Below are 6,238 nucleotides of genomic sequence, written 5' to 3'. Positions count from 1 at the left end.
TATATATTTAAAAAAACACACACATATATATATATATATATATATATATATATATATATATATATATATATACATAATTCCTAATAGTCGCTCAAATTCCACCAAACCAGGAAATTTCACAATGTTTACCCCTGTTTTTACATACCATTTGACCGACTATTAGGAATTATATGTATATATATATATATAATTCCCAATAGTCGGTCAAATTCCACCAAACCAGGAAATTTCACAATGTTTACCCCTGTTTTTACATACCATCTACTATTAACCACTAGAGGGCCTACATTGCAAAAAAAAAGAATATTGACATTTGGTTCTTTTGTCCCTTAACCCTTGCTTTTTTTGGTTAAGCATTATAACGCACTACTGTGCATTTTTTGTTCATATTTTATTTAATATTGCCAAAATTATCCAAAAATATATATTTTTTTCTTTTCACTCAAAAGCTGAGGTGCATAAGGTCCGAATAATGAGACCTATGATCAATGAGTTCCAAAAGAAATACAAAACCTGTGGTAATTGAAATAAGCCAAGTTGCAGCTTTATTATTAGATGTATTAGAATGATGAATAATCTAGTGAAGTGATAAAGATTTCTTTCTATTAATGTAATTTCCTATGCAAATATTATTTAATTTGTGTGTTTGTGTGTGAGTGTGTGCGTGTGCTGGTGTGTTTTAATTAATTAAATTAAGCAAATGAGCTCTCGGGAAGCTATGCCCATGCTTCCCACTCTGGAGGGGCACAGCAGAACCAGTCTACAAACAAAGAAATGTCTCACATTTTCAGCTTCCAGTGTAAAACTATTTGACTAGCAGTCAAACATGTGTCGAGCAGAATGCTTATTTACACACACAGCTAATTTATAAGGCTATGCACACTGAAACAAAAATATATGAAAATATACTAGAAAATATAATATGATATATTAAATATTACATTTCCATATATGGGAAAAATAGGCAAAGGAAGGAAAGGACATGACATGTGGCCAAGTATGGTGACCTATACTCAGAATTTGTGCTCTGCATTTAACCCATCCAAGCGCACACACACAGTAGTGAACACACACCAGGAGCAGTGGGTAGCCGCGCTTTTGCTGTGGCGCACGCATGTGTGTTCACGGAAGTTCGGTGCCTTGCTCAAGGGACTCACCTCAGTCGTGGTATTAAGGGTGGAGAAAGCGCTGATCATTCACTCCCCCCACCTACAATCCCTGCCAGACCTGAAACTCAAACCCACAACCTTCGGATTACAAGTTTGACTCTCTAACCATAAGAAAAAAATAGAATAGAAATTAGAAAAAAAAATGAAAGGTTTGGGATTTTTGGAAAATTGTCTTGTTAAAGTCATCATGGTGGGTTAGTCATCATTAATTTATAAATACATTTATAAATTATTCGATTGAGTACATATTGGTTTAGATACATTGGTTGACTCTATATTGTATACTGTATTTTGGTTTGTTTGTTTCAAGTAAGCTCAGGGGCGTTTTTGTGTATTTTCACCTAAATTTGACATGCCCAAATTCAAATGTTTACCCTACACAAATACAATGGAGGAAATGAAAAAAGAAAATGGTGTCATTGTATAGAAAACCCTTTGAACTACAAAATATGGTTGTAATTCTTCATAAATAACATTATATACGTTTTAAATATTACAATAAACACAAAAAAAACATGGACTTTCAAAAAAAAAAAAAAAAATCAAAAAGCTCCTGTTATTCAGGTTCTATTTGCTCCAGCTCTCTGCAACCTATATTGTTTGATTCCACTAGGTGCCAAGATGTGCCAGAAAAAATAATCTTTCACATAACAGCTTCTAAACAGGAGTTATTGAATTATAACCAAAGGGAGTAAAATTGTCCCTTTTTTGCGTCTAAAAGTGTTTTTGTGAGTTTCCTTTGCAAAATAGGTTTTATAAATCATATTGCTCCCAGAATCCTATGTGCCATAGCACTTTTCTTAATTATTGACTGAATTATGTTTAATTTGTATGTTTGTCTAAGTAGTAATATACAAAATGGCATAAGCGAATTATACCAAATATAAAATTTTGTGTTTTATACAATCAGTTTTTTTCTTTCAGGAGACACCAGGCTCCATAAATTGTAAAATCCATGTGGTTTATTACAATCTAAAACAGAATACACATCCTCCAGCTTTATATCATTCCATTTATGTTCATAATTTTAGTCCCCTGTCCCCTACATCACCTCTGCTTCAGCATCCTACCTCTATCAGCATCCTGCCTGCCTCAGCATCAGCATCCTGCCTGGAGATCAGACGTGAGCTGCGCCGCTAGCTCCGAGCTAACTGCTTCTGCCATGAGCTCGCAGCTGCTATCTGGGCTTCAGAATGTGAAACAAAGAAATAGCGTTTTATAAACACAGCACTGTAATAATATCCATGTATATTTACTGAAACGCATCCTGTACTGTACTGTACTTTACTGTCAATACATCGTTTGCGTTAGCTGTGCTTTTACGTTTCAAAATAATGATTCTATCAAAAACGGAGCAAAAGCGCTCATATGTGCTCACCAGACGTGCGTCCTCTCCTCTCCACCGCGCCGCTGAACGTTCTTCATCATGTATAACTGTCATTATAATGTTCATAGATGCCATTATCCGAGCCGCCGATGTGTTAGCTTTCCAGCTGCATTATCGCCTTCAAAACAGTCAAAGAAAAACTACAAGACCCACGCTCATAACAGCTCCAGCGCCGACCCGGATCCTCTCTCTCCCCGTCTATTGACACAGAGGTGTCAAATTTCACGGCTCTGAGTGGCCCGGCGCGCTTGAGTGGCGTATAATCTGACCTATTGAGGCCCACTGAGCAGCCCAGAGTAGCCCAGTGTTGTAGAACATAAGAGCCGCTGGCCAGAGCTGCTATGATTTGGAGAGCGCGTGTTTGCCAAAAGAGCGTCTTTTTTTATCTGGTGCGCTTCTGTTGCGCATCTGGACAAAACACTATATATCTCACCGATGGAAGCACGCAGAAACGTGAAAATGGTCTTGTTTGAAAGAAGAGATCCTAATCCAAAAGGTATTATAGAGTATATAGATATGTGTGGCTGTTTGCGGAGCACACTGACTGAAGTAGTGCTACGAGTAGGAATGTAACCAATACGAAAATTTGCTTAGAAGTGTGAAATTTCACATCGCGATTCTATTGAAGATCATTCGCTCTGTGATTGTCACACAATGAAATAATCTACATAGTCAAGTCATATATCACAAGAAAGCTCTCATTCTCAGGAATTTGACTGCCAGACAAAACCAGCAGTTCAATTTCAGGCTGCAGCAAAGTCACATTGTGCAGAGGAATCATCTGGTTCCTGTGGTCTTGTCCCGGTGGTCGTCTGAGACAAGGTCTTTACAGGGGATCTGTATCTGGGAGAGCTGCCACCTTCTCCACCCCACGCACAGAGTGAAATTCTCCGACTCCGATACAGGAAAAATAAAACAGAACTTATAACAATGGGGCTAATATGTTAGCAAGCAAGCTGCTGATAGTTTTCGACAACAGTCCTTAAAGTTAACTGCAAGTAAGCGAACCTTTAACCAGCTGTAGCATTATGCCAGTTCCCGACGGTTCTATGCTATTCGTTTTTTCTTTCACTAAGTGAAGCAACACTTCATAGTTTACTAGTAATATATAGTAAATATATGGCCATAGGACTTTGAAATATCAGAATTTAAGCCTTGCTTTTATCTCCCAGGACTGTTGTTGAATCTTCCAAAAGTTTTGGCTTGGGGTCCTTCACATGCGGCAGCAGCACTTTCCACCGCACCAATAACACGGGGCTGCCCGCGGACGTGCCTGACTTTAAATCGGCGCTACTAAACACGGATATCGGCCGATGCCGATATATTAAAAAATGACAAATATCGGCCCGATATATCGGCCGACCGATATATCGGTCGACCTCTATTTCTGAGTATCTTTCTTTGCAGTCCAAACAGGGTTTCTGGCATGTCCTTTTAAGTTGACCCAAAAGGCCATTTCCAGGTTAAGCTTTTATATTTAGTTGTATTTTACCTATCTCTACCTGCAGTAATGGAACTAGAGAAAATATAAAAACAAATAGTACACCATAAAATATTATTCAAACTTGTCCCTGTACTATAATCTTTCACATATTTCATCCATACTGTAGCATTTGGACCAATCAAACACACAATTGTTCATTAGATTTAACAAATCAATTACTCATTAGATTAAAAAATACGGTCTGCAAACGACCCCAGGCCCCTGGATACCATGGCAACCAGGACACCTCAGCCAGACCAGATAAATTTTACGACCTAAAAGTATGTAGAGAGAATCTTGCTCCCTACTTAATTCTCTCAAACAGACACATACTGCTATAGGAAATGACTTCTTACATTAATTCATAGACAAATTTTTCTATCATGCATATCCCCAGGTCATTGTGTATGACTACCTTCTTGTATCTGGTGTTGTGTATTGTATATGTTTTATGCATGCTTATGATAGATCACTAGTTAATATAACCTCACCTATACCATGTTTGGTATCTGAGTTCGTATTTTCATGATCTAAATGAGAGCGTATATTATATGTTGATACCTATGTATCAACACATTAGTATTATAAGAATCTTGAAGATTCTTCCCTTGAACACCCAATCGAGTTTCATATGCAAAACACCATGTTAGAGACAAAGAGTCGTACAATTTCCCTCCACATGTACCATTCCTCATTGGCTCACTCAAATCCCAGAGGTGTGACCTCGATAGAGGATAAAGGCAAACACATCAGCGACCCGCCCTCAGTCTGTGGTTCTGTTAGATTCTGAGAAGATGAGGATGTGAGCTAGAATGCTTCTGCAACCCTTAAGTCCTTGTCTTTACATTCACCAACGATGTTTGGATCTCAGCTGACGTCTCTCTTAGCTCTTCATCATCTTCATCTGGGAGAAAACTCTCCCGACCACCACAGAGTCAGAATAACATCTTTTTGGAGTTCATCACTCTTCAAACCCGGAAGAAGTTGATCACGACTCCTACACCACCGAACCTCCAAACCATCAAGACTTTCATCCGAGACTGCATCCGGACGCTCGTTCCAGGCCACGGCAATGCAAGTATCGTACATTTAACTAAACGAAAGGTTCAGGATAAGCTGTAGACCCCGTTATAAAATGGCACTGATGGTTTCACTCAGGTGGTTAACTGACTCATTTTCCATAGCTTCATTCCCTGTTCTTCTAATGATCTCTTTCATCCACTTTACTCCCCTTTTGTATGTATGCGTGAGTGTATGTATGTATGTTTGTTTGTTAGACTAGTTTGTCTTAGTGTTTACTTAATAAAACTCTTGTCCACAAATTACACGAGTTTCTGATTCTGCCTTGCAAATTAATGTCCCTTTACAATTCCGATCTAGCTACATGCTCTAATGTATTAGTAGGCTACTGTAAGAAGGTTGTTTTCTGTGGCCACGAAAATATCCTTTCTTAGAGTTTATATGAAATTACACTAAATGTTCGCTGGACGAACAGATTGGTTGATGGCAATTTAATTCTGCTAAAGTTACTACTGGCAGCTCATATAAATAATTGTAATTAATCATAATTATTTATAGACATTTCCCTTTTGAGCTAATTTGCTACAATACCACAGTCCCAACCAAGAGCTGATATTTTTGTATTATACATTTGTTTTAAAGACAATTGACTGGCACCCATCTCAACTCCTGCACATCTTAAAAATTATCAGTATCCATTATTTAAATTTACCTAACTGGTCTTGAACATGCATCCCAAAAGTTAACCTACAGCTATCCACACAATACTGTATTTGCCATTCAATTTCACATTTACCTTTGGCATAATGCTACTTTTAATAATACTGATGATATGCAGCAACTCCACTTTATCTTCTTCATACTGTTGCCTGCAGGCTTGGTATTACATATGGAGTGTCACAATCTCTCTTTTATATTCTTCAGTTCTCAGTATACAGCCTGTATTTGCTTAAAGATATAATTCATTATAATTTCCTCAATTATTCTTTGTACATATGGAGGGTGTCATTGTCTCTTAGTTTAATTATTATAAGACTATCCTACCATAATGGTTTGCTCAAATTAATCAGTATACAGTTATGCAATATTCTTGGAAGTAACATCTCAAATATTCAGAAATTATCCTCCAACGAAATATTTAACATAATTAATTTATCATTTAATTATCATAATATCTCT

This window comes from Sinocyclocheilus grahami, unplaced genomic scaffold, assembly GCF_001515645.1.
Source record: "Sinocyclocheilus grahami isolate Dianchi unplaced genomic scaffold, SAMN03320097.WGS_v1.1 scaffold2235.1, whole genome shotgun sequence".
NCBI lineage: Eukaryota > Metazoa > Chordata > Actinopteri > Cypriniformes > Cyprinidae > Sinocyclocheilus > Sinocyclocheilus grahami.
This window is presented reverse-complemented; position numbering follows the sequence as displayed.